A 13,908-nucleotide genomic window follows, 5' to 3' on the forward strand; every position below is an offset into this window, starting at 1 on the left:
CGGGCCGTCCTTTCCCACACTTAAGATTTCCAGCCCTTTTCTTTGCTTCAGTGTTAGGTCTAGAGTCATTAATCAGGTAAGCCGCTTGGGTCACTGCAGCCGGAGCAGAGCGGTTATTGCTCTTGGCTTGCAGTCAGAGGTCCCTGGTTCCCTCTTTGGCTCTCCATACAACCCCACCATCATGCCGGAGTGATTCCTGAGTGGAGAGCCAGGAGAACCTCTGAGCCTGGCTGGTGTTGGGGCCTCAAACCATGGACAAACCATGGACAAACCAAATCAAACCAAAACAGCCTCAGTCCCGTGATGGCAGTTTCCCCACCCAAACTTGGTGGGTTCTGAGCTGTATCTTGCTGTATCCCTGACCCCTTTTCTTTCAGAAGACGGTCGGGGCATCCTCAGAACGTAGGGTGATGGCACGTGGGGTTGACTATAACTGGAAACCTTTCCAAAGAGCTGGGCCACAGACAGAGCAAAAAGGGCTCATAACTTTTCTTGTTCAAAATGAACTGAACAATGACAAAATAATCTCACACTGCTTGTAACCGACCAGGTTCAATCCCAGGTACACAATGGTCCCCAGAACCCTATGGGCACACACAAAAGCAGGCCCACCAAAAAACCCCTCAGAGCCAGAAGTATAGTATAGCTGGTAGGATGTTTGCCTTGCATACAGCCAACCCAGGTCCAGTGCTGGGCATCCCATACCAAGTACCACCAGGAGTAATTTCTGAGTGCAGAGCCTGGAGTAACCCATGAGCATTGCTGGATGTTACTCAAAAAGCAAAAAAAGAAAATTCCATGGCAGAAGTGAGGTATTTAGATTTTCCAGGGAAGGAGATTGCCTAATCTTAGGCTCATTATTACTGTGTTAATTAAAATTCTTCTTAACACACCCTAGTTTCTCTGATGGCTGTTACCTTCACCACAGACAACTGGAGATGTTGGAGTTGGATCTGGCCTCTGCCACCCTCCTCCACTCCACGGAGAACAGAAGACATGGGACTTCTCATGTGTATAAGAACTTCAAAACTCAGGACAGAAGATGGCACCCTCAGCAATGTGGGGTGCTGTGATATGTGGACGTGGGTTCTGGAGACCTTTAGAACTGAGATGGTTGGACACATCGTACTGCAGGAAGGCAAGCCTCTCCTATGCCACCCTGTTCACTCTCGGGTAGCTGGCTCTGAGCACTGCCCACTGGGTGTGCCTCCAGGCATAGAGTGAGTGGGGCGAGCCCCAGGCAGCAGGGACACCCGGACACAGATCCCCAGTTTATTCTCTGACCCAAGTCCCAGTCAAACGCGGGCAGGGTCGGAAGATGCTGGACTCCCTCATCCCCTCCAGCCCTTTGCGGGTGTAAGAGAGTTGAATTTACCAGAGGTGGCTCCTCTTGGCACACGGACCCCTCGAAAATAAAGCAGCACCATTGAGGTCTCGGGTCATCCCCCAATCCCCACCCCACCCCACCTGGTCCACACCTCCTGATCTGACTATATAATTTGGGGCAGGGGGTCGGAAGCACTGGTAGGGGGCCCCACATTCTTCTGGAGTCCGACATTGGTTCCAACGCTCGGGGACCCCCCACTTGCCCTGCTCCCGCAAATGTCTGGGAAAGCCAATGAGCGGTCTCCCTGGAACAGAAGGGAATCCAATCTGGGCTTTTACCTAGGTCAAAGACCCGTTGCTAAGGAGGTTGCCTAGGCAGGTTGGGAGTGGTGATGATCTTTGAAATTCCTTTCCTGGCCTTTTGTTTCTGCAGGAGCTTCTCTGGGTCTGTTGCTGGCCAAAGGTGAGGGCGTGATCAGGCCTTAGTTCCTGTTTTCTGCAAGGTTGGCCTTCACAACTTCAGAGCTATTCCCAAGAAATTTACTGCTTTTACCTTGGGAGGGGGGACCTTCTCTATCTGCCTGCATGCCTACATCAATTCCCTCCAAACCATTAGGAAGTGCTGGACGTTAGGACTTTAGAAGACCTCAACCCGTGCCCCAGAGGAGTGACTCCTGAGTGCAAAGGCAGGAATAAATAGGCCAGGAGCACTACTGACTGTGTCTCCCTCCCCAAAGATGCAAGTCCTAAGGCTCCCAGTGCTGCCCAGGTTGTAACTACTCCCATTGGTACCGGGGGACCATGTGGTACTGGAAGTGAAACCAGAAAAACCATATACAGGCAGAGAAATCCTTGATCACAGGGATCACTGAAATCGCTCACATCTGTCATTCATAAACCTGATCCCCCTGACATAGCACTTTCTGTTCAATACACAAAACAAGTACTTTTTTGTAGGGGTGGGTCTTGATGATGGAATCCAGGTGAAAACTGATTAAATAGGAACTAAGTAAACGGGTACAAAAATCACCCCTCGATCACAGCTGTCAGTGTCACTTTTTTTGTTTTCTTTTGTTTTTTTTTTTGGTCAAACCCAGAGATGCACAGGGGTTACTCCTGGCTCTGCACTCAGGGAATACTCCTGGCTGTTCTTGGGGGGCCCTATGGAATGCTGGAAATTGAACCCGTGTTGACTGCATGCAATGTGAACACCCTACCCGCTGTGCTATCACTCCAGCCCAGTGTCTCATTTTTGCTTGGACTTGAGACAGAGACCTCGGTTGGCGGGGTTTATGATAGAGATCAACCAGGATGTTGCAGTGAATCCTTTGGAATGGAGAAAGAGGCAAACCTCCACACTTCAAACCTTCCTCTGTTATGTTTTGAGGAGTCACACCTGCTTTGCTCAGGCCGTACTCTTGGCTCTGAGCTCATCCATACCTGCGAGAGAGGACATAGGTATCCTTATGGGGATCTGGACTTTGAATCCCGATCAGTCTTGTGCAATCAAGCACCTTCTCGCTGTATCAGCTCTGCACTCCTTGTATTCAGATTTTTATTAGATTTCCCTAAGCATTGAGGATAAATATTTCTGAAAAGTTTAGGATAATGGCCCTGTCATTATTCTGTAGGGTGGATTAGAGATAGTTGAAATGGACTTGACTGTGCACAGAAAGATTTCTGATGGTTCTATGAAAGGATAGAACAGGTCCCTTGATCAAAATATTTTACAAATGGTGGGAACCTGGCAGAATGCCCAAACTCCCATCTCAGCAGGCAATAACATCAGGTGTGATGACTAACTATAAAGGGTGGTCACAGTTCTGGATTTTACTCTTCTCATTTCAGTTATATTAGGAGAAAAGACGACAAAACATTGCGTTTGTAAGTGGTAAAATCTCAACCCTACTAGCCACCAGAATGATTAAAACTCTTTTTGGTCTGTCCAAAAGACGAAATCTACAAAATGATCTAGTACACTTTGGTGCCCATTAGCTCCTATGTGCCTCCGTTTTTAGGGTAGGTCCATACATGGATTTATTTATTGAAATATGTTTTATGTAATTCATGCCATACTTGGCAGTTCTTAGGAGTCTGTGTTGTTTTGGATGCCAGGAATGGAACTCAGGAAAACCATGCTTAACACAAGCATTAAGCCACAGTACTAACCTCTTTCCCCATACTCTTGGTTGAAAACGTGTTTCTAGAGCTGCGTCCTGGGTTTCCTTGTAGGTTCTTATATAGTGTGTTTTCAAGGGGTAGTGTGTTCACTGTTCAGTGCTCTCTGATGTTCTTCCCAGCCTTTGCTTCTGTCCAGTGTCTCTCCAGCTCTCTGGGTTGCTGCTAGGCCAGTTCCTCTGCATCTTCAGGGCTGGCTTCAGAGACACTGCACCCATCTTGATGAATGACTTCCCAGAGAAACTCATTGTCCCAGGATCCATTCACAACCTACTTGTCTGTTTTACTTTGAATCAACCTGCTTTTGTTTTTATGATGGATGTATTGGGGAGCATTGGTTCTATGTTTGACCAGTTAAGAGACTCCACCTTAACTCGCTGCCCTGAACTCTGTGACCAGCTCCTCCAGCACTTGCCTCTCCTCTTTTTGATTCGAGCTCATCCCCCTTGCACTGATTCACCTGGGCTGCCATAATGGTCTGTCTGGACTTGAAACCTGGCACGTTAAGTCTCCTTGGTGAAATGGATGATGTCATAGACGGGAGTCTTCCGTGTGCACCTTTATTCCTAGTGATGTCAAGTGGATTAGGCCTCCTCCGGGCACACGTTTAAAGGACAAGTGATACTTCAGTCGAACGGGGACACTGAAGGCCAATTAGTGGCAGAACATGAGGACCTCTCACCTCCAGTGCCTATAATGTGACCAACGAGATTGTGTCAGCTCTTGGGGCACTTTTGTGGTTGTTTTTTACTCCTCCCATACATATCAAGTGGTTTCCTGGGGTCTGCTTTGCTCCAGAGGCTTTAGGAGGATGTGCAGCTTTGCTGGTTGCACTGGGGGGATTTAGCATGGCACAGGGGTCTCGAGTGTGAGTACATTATCCTTGAGGCACCTTCACCTCCAGCTCTGCGATGGGGCAACATGGCCTTGGGTGGAGATCAACATGGGGGGCTGTGGGTGTTGAGGATGCCACACCTGCTGATGGCAGAAGTTTTGAACATCCCAAACTTCTCAACTAGGGGTTGTTCCGGGCCCTGTCCTGCAGCTTTCTGTGTAGACATGTATATGTAAAACTGCCAGATCACTTTGAGCCGCCACTCCACAGCCCCCAATAGTGAGGGACCCTGTTGAAGCCAGTCTTTTTCATTGGCACCTGCCAGGAGGAATCCTGGGGGCGTGGTCCTAGCATGTAGCTGAGGGTTGTAAATGAATAAATAAATGAACGTTGGGGCTCAGAGAGATGGTCTTGGTGGCTGTTTGCAAAGTATTTTTGTGAATTTTATTTCCCTTGTAAATACAAAGACTCAGCATGTTATCTGTTCAGCTCATCTCTCTCCCACCTATCCCAAACCTGGTGACGCCCTGATGTCTGGATCACGTGATCCTATCCGGGAAACGAGGAAAAATGAACCTTCCTGAGCAGGCAAGTACCTGGCCAGGAATATTTGAAGCCTGGCCCTTTAAGGCTCTGGGCGCCCGTGCAGGTGACGTCACAAAATGCGCGACCTTTATCTACCGGCCTTGGCATTCTGTGCGGAAGTGCAGGCGGGTCTCGTGGTTGCGGAAGGTCAGGAGCGGGTGAGGGGGCACCCAGGGGGGCAGGGGGGTCGGGGAAGGTCGGTTTCCTCGCCAGCCAGTGATCGCTCTGAGCGCCTGAACCTCCGGGTCTCCGCCTTGTGTGCGGCGGGGTTGCTCCGTGGCGGTGGCCCGGGGTGGCGGCCCCTCAGCAGGGACGCGCTGAGCGCTCCAGCCGAGAGGTTTATCTTGTTTATAAATTGATTTTGAGAGAAAAATGGTTGTTTTTAATGAGTAGAACTTATTTAGAAAGATGCGTAAGGGGGGAACGCGGCCGGCCGGGTTTGATCCCGGCACCACACAGCGTCCCGGGACCAGCCTGGTGTGAGCCCAGGGCCCGGAGTAACCCCTGGGCAAAGACCCCCAGACCCCCAAAAATAAAAGGTGGGTGGGCAGAGGAAGCACGTGGTCGAGGAGAAAAACGAATTGGAAGCGCCAAGGTTGTTCTGAAAGTTCCAGAAACAAGGACAATAACCGAACAAAGAAAAGTGGAAAAAACGTTTTAATTTTTTTATGTGTTTTAGACCCTTACCCGGTGGCGCCCAGGACTCCCTCCCTGGGGATTCGAGGACTCTTTGGGGTGTCGGGATGCGAGGCCAGCACCCTCCCTGCTGACCCATCGCTCGGGCCCCTCCCAAAGCAGAAAGCGCCAGAGCTAGAGGGAGCCTCAGTCTCCCCCAGATCTGATGGGGCGGGTGAGGGCAGTTCAGCGTTATCTTAGTTTGGGGGCGACTCCAGCAACTGGTCAGTCACAGGGGTGGGTGGGTCATCCCAGCAGTGTCCCCAGGACATCCCTTTACTGGCCCCCTGTCGTTCCTTAGGCGGATTGTGGGGTAGGGCTAAAGCGTGGAATTCCCTCATCAAAGGGACCTAGGGGGCGCATTTTTTTCCTCTTGGGGGGTGTTGAGCCCCACCTGGCTGTGTTCAGGGGTCACTCCTGGGGTTGCTCAGGGTACCACATATCTGGGTCAGCAGCATGAAGGAAAAAGCACCCTCCCCTCTGCCCTGTCGTTCTTGGGGGGTGGCGGGGCTGGATGGGGGGAGGGGCTGGGAATATTCTTCATGTGCTTGGGGTTCAGAAGCATTTGGCAGAGCCTTTGGTTTTCACTGGTTCTTGTGCATTCAGTGGGTTCTGGGAGTTCAGGGAGGTGCGGAGCTTCTCTTTCCTTTTTCTTTATTTATTTTGCATTTGGGGTCACACCCAGTGAGGCATTGTGGTTACTCCTGGCTCTAAATCCAGCAAGCACTCCTAGTGGTGCCAGGAACCATGAGAGATGCCCAGAATTAAACCCAGGTTGGCCACCTTCAAAAGAAATGCTCATTTGTCTGTGCTGTCACTCAGGCCCCAAGGTGTGGAGCTTTAAGCCAAATCAGGTTGCGGTCTGGAGGGGTGCATCAGGGCGGTGCTACAGTGAGTCTGGCAACCAAATATGCCATCTTAGCAGGAAGTAGCTTGGGCACTTCCAGAGTGGCCCTAAACCCTCTAATCATGCAATTTAGGATCACTATTGGCTACCACACCTTTATGCGTTTAAATGAATTAATTATTTAGTCTGTAGGAAGTACAACTGCAAGACTCAGTTACTTCTCCTGCCTTTGCACTCAGGGATCACTCCTGGCTGGGCTCAGGGCACCGTATGGGATGCCAGGATTCAAACTTGGTTTGACCGAGTGCAAGACAAGCACCTCACCTGCTATACTGTGTCTCCAATCTCTTTGCATAGAAATTTCTTTTATTTGGATTTTTAGGGTCACACCCAGCAATGCTCAGGGTTTACTCAGGCTTTGCATTCAAGAATCACTCCTGGCAGTGCTGGGGGACCATATGGTATTTCTGGAATCGAACCCAGGTTGGCCACATGGAAGGCAAGCTCCTTACCTGCTGTACCATCGTTCCGGCCCCAGAAATGTCTTCATTGCTTAATTTATTGTACATTTTTGGCCACAGCAGCACTCAGTGCTCAGGGGTTACTCGTGGTTCTGAGTTCATGTATCATTTTCAGCAGTGCTGGAGTGGGTGAGCCTATGTCCTGTTGCATATTGACCCCAGCTTAGCTGCTTGAAAGAAAAGCACCCTATCAATTTATTAGCTTTGCTAACCCTATGTGATTATATTTCCTCAGAAAAAAGAATTTCTGCCTCACCAGTCCAGATTCCAAGCATCTCCACTGTCCATCTCTCCAAGACCAGGGGTGTGCCCTGCTGCTGAAGTGAGTACTTGCAGAAAGGGGTTTTCCAGGGACCAGTTGCAATAGGTTCTAAATGTGTCACTCTCAGGGGCTCATGCAGTAGTACAGCCAGGAGGGCGTTTGTCTTTCTTCCGGTCTCCAGAGTTATCCCTGCCACAACATCACTAGGTGATATTGTCCCCTGAGCATCACTAGGTATGACTCCAACGCTCCCACTTCAGAATTTGTCTTGACACATGAGCATTCTTTGAGCATCTTTTTGGGGTTGGAGTGTTTCTCCTGTCTTTCCTTCCCCCCCACTCCATTTACTACAAACTTGGAGATAATCAGAGACTCTCCCCCTCTTGTGCCTGTGTGTTTGAGATGCAGGGGGAGCCATGCCAGGTCCCCCAAAGGTAAATCAGGTGCTCATCCCTCTGAGCTCCTCTCCTTGGGTGTATCTCACTACTTGGGGAGCAGATGAGTTGAGATTTGGGGCCACAACTGTTAGTACTTGAGGTCTGTGCCCTGCTCTGTGCTCAGGGGACTAGTGGACAGTGGATACCAGGGAAGGCCCTCTGGGCTTCCAGGTGGCTGGCATCTGCTTCAGTCTGGTGTGCTCTCTCCTGTTTATTCCTTCATGGAAAGTTCATACACGTGAAATTTCTTGAGCCCTTTCAACAGATGGCTGTTAGGGGAAAATGAAGGAGTTGGAGGCTCTGAGCAAAATTATGGACTTTAAAATCTCGTTTGGGCTAAATTTAATTTTTCTTTTCTTTTTTTTTCTTTTTTCTATTTGGGACACAGCGGTAGTGCTCAGGTGTTATTTCTTGCTTGGCACTTAGGAATCACTCCTAGGAGTGCTTGTGGCACTGTATGTGATGCCGGGGACCAAACATATGCCCTGACAACTGTACTATCACTCTGGCTCCAAGTATAATTTTTCATCCTCTAAATTTTCATCCTCTTTTTCTTTTATAAAATCACATACCCATAGGAGTCAATTCATAGTCTTAAAACCTGGCCTGTAAGCCCTGAGCATTTCTGGATGTGGTCCCAACACAAAACAACAAACCCAGAGGACTGACCGTTGAGAATATATTACTAGATTTCACACCTCTTCTGTTGGCAATTAACTCCTCATTACCTTTATTTGGGCAGGAGGCGGATTGGCTATGCGGGATTTTGCCAAAGCCAGCAGTGCTCCGGGATCACTCCTTGGCAATTCAGGTTGTGAAGTTAAGTCTTTTGCGTTCATGACAAGTCCCCTCCCACTCACTGTCAGCTCTTTTGCACCGCTGCAAACCTTTGAAATTGCAGCCTGTACTTCTGGCTCAGGTTTGCACCAGGAGGCCCCAGGTGCCAGCAACCCTGCCCTAACAACTATCTACCAGCTGGGCCTCATCCCTGCCCCCTGCCGGTATCTTTCTCACAAGGTTCACATTATTTATAAAGAATTTGAATTCCTGCAGTCAGAGATAGGCCAGGAATGCAGGACCTGTCCTTGCATGCAATCTGCCATGGTACACTCTCCTGTACAACGCAGTATTCCCCAAGCACTACTCAGGTAAGCTCAAAGTTCTGCCACCTGTAGCAAAATCCAAACCTGCATTCTATAAAACGGGTTGGTGGAGGTTGACTTGTGAACAAATTAAATATATAGATATATATGTAGATATAGATATACACACACATACACACATATATAATATACGTCAAGCTACTGAGAGTATTCAATATGCCAGACACAGTAACAACAAAGTCTCCAATGGAGACGTTACTGGGCCCGCTCGAGCAAATCGATGATCAACGGGAGGGCCTTTACTTTACTGTATATATATATATATATATATATATATATATATATATATATACATATATGGTCATGCCCTGTGGGTGCTGCCAAAAGGTACCAAACGGTACTCAGTGTGGCGCCGGGGTATACAGGTCAGCCGTGTTCAAGGCCAGTACCCTACCAGACTATAGTTCTGGCACCTAAATTTATTGATTTATTTTTGGTTGACTTCACCCAATGAAGATTAGAGTTTACCCCGGCTCTGTTCTCATTGATAATGCTAGGTTTGGGGACCCTGTGAAGTGATAGGGATTGAACCCTGGTCGCTATGTGCCAGACAAGCAACTCGTGCTCTGTGCTATCTCTGTAGCCATCATAAAAATGCTTCATTGCTAAGTCAAGAAAGTTGTGTTCTTTTTTCTGATTAACTACACAATTCACTTTTTTTTTTGGTTTTTCGGTCACCCCCAGTGATGCACAGGGGTTATTCTGGGCTCATGCATTCAGGAATTACTCCTGGCAGTTCTTGGGGACCATTTGGGATGTGGGAATAAAACCTGCATTGGTCGTGTCCAAGGTAAACACCCTACCAGCTGTGCTATCACTCCAGCCCCCCAAAGTTCACTTTTTGTGTTTTTGTGTTCGGATCACAGTCAGAAGTGCTCTGGGCTTACTCCTGACTCTGCACTCAGGAGTCAATCCAGGGGGGCCTGGGGGACCTATGAGAAGTGGGGGTTTGAACAGGATTTACACTTTAACAGATGTTCCCAGTCTCTCCTGGTGACTCTCTCTCACTGTCCACATTTGGTGCTCTCGAGCCACTTCTCCACCCTGGACAGCTGTTGCTTTGGACCGATGAAAGTAGAACGAGGACCAGACTGGTTGCTGATTAGTTGCCCTTTATTCAGTCTCTTGTCTATCCCCGATCTATCCAACCCTCTCTCTTACTCGCTCTCCAATGCTCTCTGTGACTCCTCTCCAAACCCCAGCCACTCTTACTCTCAGCTCTCAGCCTTCTCTCTAAGTCACAGATGTGTCCTCTAACTCTGAGTCTCTTCTTCTCTCACTGTATCATTGTCATCTTATTGTTCATCGATTGACTCAAGCAGGCCCCAGTAATGTCTCCTTCTTCCTATCCCTGAGATTTTAAGAACTGCCATATTTGAGGCTCTTTTGGGTCAGGAGAATGAGAACCGTCATTGTTACTGTTTTTTGGCATATTGAATATACCACGGGGAGTTTTCCAGACGCTGCAGTGTGGGCAGGATATTTCTGGTAGCCTGCCAGTTTTTCCAGAGTAAGACTAGATAATAAGATTTTGTGTGTCCGTGCACTTCCCAGAGCACGGTTTTATAGTCTTTGGGTCTTGGCCATTGATGGGATTACGCGGCACCCGGGACAGTTAGTGGGTGTAACGCCTACATACTGGAAGATGGGAGATCTGGGTGGAGGAGGCCCAGTCCCAATACGAGCAGCCTGGAGATCTAAGCCCCAGGTCCTGCACACCTGGGTTCCTCTGCCCGTTCCTTCATGCGTGAGGCTCATCCGAACTTGTGGAGAGTGGTCTTAAGCATGGCTGTGGCTCGAACCAGAGGTCTTCAGCTGCCAGGGCACTGCTCGGGATGGGAAGGGAAACTGAACACACCTAGTAAGACAACCAGACGCTGAGTCAGGAGACTGGGCTGTTCTCTTCCAGGAGCAGGGTTTTATAGTCTCTGGGTCTTGGCCATTGATGGGATTACACAGCGCTGGGGGCAGTTGGTGGGTGTACCACCTACATACTGGAAGATAGGGGATCAGGGTGAGGAGGACCATTTCTTTTCTCAGTCTCCGTCATTCCCCCTGTCTCCCCGAAGCTGCTCATTTTCTTCTCTCACCATGACCACAATCCCCGCCTCCCCACGGGAAGTGCAATGAAAAATGGTTTTCCAGACTTCCCCATCACCTGCAGCCCACGAAGGAAAAGCAGCCCTTAGGGTGTATTATTCCTCTCCTTAGACAGACCAGCAACTTAATTGACATATTGATTTTTGCTTCCTAATGATTACCATTCTATATGGACACAGTAGTAGACACTTTTAGCGTTGTGGGTCTCCTGGGGACTTCTCACCACAGATCAGACTACAGTGCTCAGGCTGGATCAATCACTCCTAATCCCAGCAGCGTCCAAGTCTAGTTATTACTTTTTGATTCATGACAGAATTTGTCCATGACCAGGCTCTTATAGATAAGCATTATGGTACTTTGTCCAAGTTCGTTTCAATGCCAGGGTAGCTAGCTCACCACTTGCCCTGGGTCCATCTAGTCGCTCATCGGATCCCTCTTCTGAGGACCGAGGGAGTAAGGGCAATTGAGGCTTCAGTCAAGGGAGTAGGTGTCCAGGAGGTAATATTATCTGGAGACCATCAACTCTCAAGCTCAGGCTTGTCTTTCTAACTGTCTTCCTGTATCCATACAAAAAGCAATTGCTCTGAAATAGCTAACCATGCAAAAGACATTAAGGAGAAGAGAAAGACAATATTTACAAGTCAAAGTCTGATCAGGAGACAAAGGTAATTGAAAGGTTATGGGCAATCAACAAACATAAGTTCTCCCAGGCCAGGGAGCAAGGGCAGACCACTGTTATGCTACAATACCTGGTGATCCTCAGCGGTTTCTCCTGGCTCTGCACTCAGGTATTATTTCTGATGGTGCTCCGGGAGACTCTACAGGATCCTGGGGATAGAACCTTGGTTGGCCATGTGCAAGCAACACCCTACCCCAATCTACAGTTGCTCTGGTCTCAATTGGAGAGTTTAGATGCACGTAACTGTGCACAGAATGTCGTTTGAAAGGATGGAAGAGGCGCCTTGATGAAATCTTTTATATGTGGGATTATGGGTCAGGTCCCAAGCTCCCCACATCCCAGCATACCATTCCGTTTATGTGTGATTACTCACAAGGTTGGTCACATTCCTCGATCCCACCCATGTCACTTCACTAATATTAGAGGAAAAAAAAGGAAACATTCGTGATTGGATAGACCAAAATTCCATCCATCTATGAGTCAGATGGTGCTCAGGGGACCATTTAGAATTCTGGACATTGTACCTAGATTGACTGCATGCAACACACTGTACTAGCCTGATACTCTCAGTTTGAAATCATGTTTCTGAAACTGCTTTCTGGGGTTTTCTTTGTAGCTGAGAGTCCACTGCTCGTGTGTTGTCAAGGGGTAGAGCATTGGCCGGGCCTTGCTCTCTGATGTTCTTACCAGCCTTTGCTCCTGTTCCAAGTCTCCAGCTCTCTGGGATTCTACTAGGCCAGTTCCTCTCTGAATCCCCAGGGTTGGCTTTGGAGTCACCGCTTTCATTCCCATCTGGATTTATCACTTCCCCAAGAACCTCATTGTCCTGTACCCTACCAGCTACCTACCTGCAGAGCTTGATTTCTTTTGACATGAAAACTCTCATGGCATAGACCAATGATTGGAATCCTCTGTTCTTCTACATGGCATAGACTAATGATTGGAATCCTTCTCTGTTCTTCTACATGGAAGGAGCCAGCCCTGGTGGAATGTCTCTTCCTGCACACTGTGATAAAGGCTCAAGTGAGCAATTTGGCCCTCATCCCCACAGGGATGCCGAGAAAGGTGGTATGTCTTCTGAGGGTGATCAGAAGATCACTCTTCCCATGTCCTCAGCACCATCACTTTCCCATAGAAGCCCATATTGGACAGAATCCCCAGAAATGTAAGCACTGAGGACAAAGTTTTCAGTCCAGCATCACCCGGGTGGGACTATGTGAACATCCACACAGGAGAAAAACCGTTTAAGTGTAAGGACTGTGGGAAGGTCTTTGATAGATCCTCATACCTTATACACAGGAGATTTCATACTGGAGAGTCCGTATGCATGTAAGGAATGTGCTGTGGTGTTTCTCTGACTCATACATCTTAGTATGCACAGAAAAAGTCACACTGGAAAGAAACCATATGCATATACAGAGTGAAAGTCTTTGCTTATTCCACAAGCCTTAGTACACAGAAAAACTCACACTGGAGAGATAATTTATACTTGTGAGCAAAGTTGGAAGGCATTTGCTTATTCCTGAAATCGTAGTTTTTATAATTTCTGTTTCATAGAAAACCCTTATATATGAGAGGTAGATGTAAAGGCCTTTCATTTCTTCTCAGGTCTTTCTGAGCATAGGAAAGTTCATACAGGGGAATAAAATACTATTCGTGTCACTACTGTGGTACTGTGGTAGGGTCTTCACTTATTATTCAAACTTTGTTGTCCATAAGAAAACGCACATTGCATTGAATCCATATATACATATATAAATATATACATATACATAAATAAATAAATATATATATATACATGTAAGGAGTGTGGCAAGGCCTTTGCTTATTTCACAGTCCCTTTGTGACACTGAAATTTTCATACTGGAGACAAACCTTATGTTTGTAAAGGCGTTGGCAAAGCCTTCACTTTCCCCTAACTCCTGTTTAAAGATAGGAAAATTCATACTCGAAGAAAACATATGTAGGGGTGTCGGAAGATTTTTACTCAATCCTCAAGCTTTGCTGTGTGAGAAAAATTTATCCTGGATTGACGCCTTATATATGAAATGATTGCAGGAAATTTTGATGCAATTGGCATAGCTTTCTGAACAGGAAAATTCACAATGCAGAGAAACCTCATATGTGTAAGAAATGTGGAAAGGTGTTCAGTTTGTCTTCAGCCCTTACTGCGCATGTGAAAAGTCATTTTGCAGTGAAACCTTATATCTGTCGGAGTGTGGGAAGGACTGTCCTGGATCCTCGGGCCTTATGCATAGGAGAATTCACAATGGAGAGAAGCTATATATAAATACACATAT

Source organism: Sorex fumeus, unplaced genomic scaffold (assembly GCF_029834395.1).
Source record: "Sorex fumeus unplaced genomic scaffold, SorFum_2.1 ptg000137l, whole genome shotgun sequence".
NCBI classification, from domain to species: Eukaryota; Metazoa; Chordata; class Mammalia; order Eulipotyphla; family Soricidae; genus Sorex; species Sorex fumeus.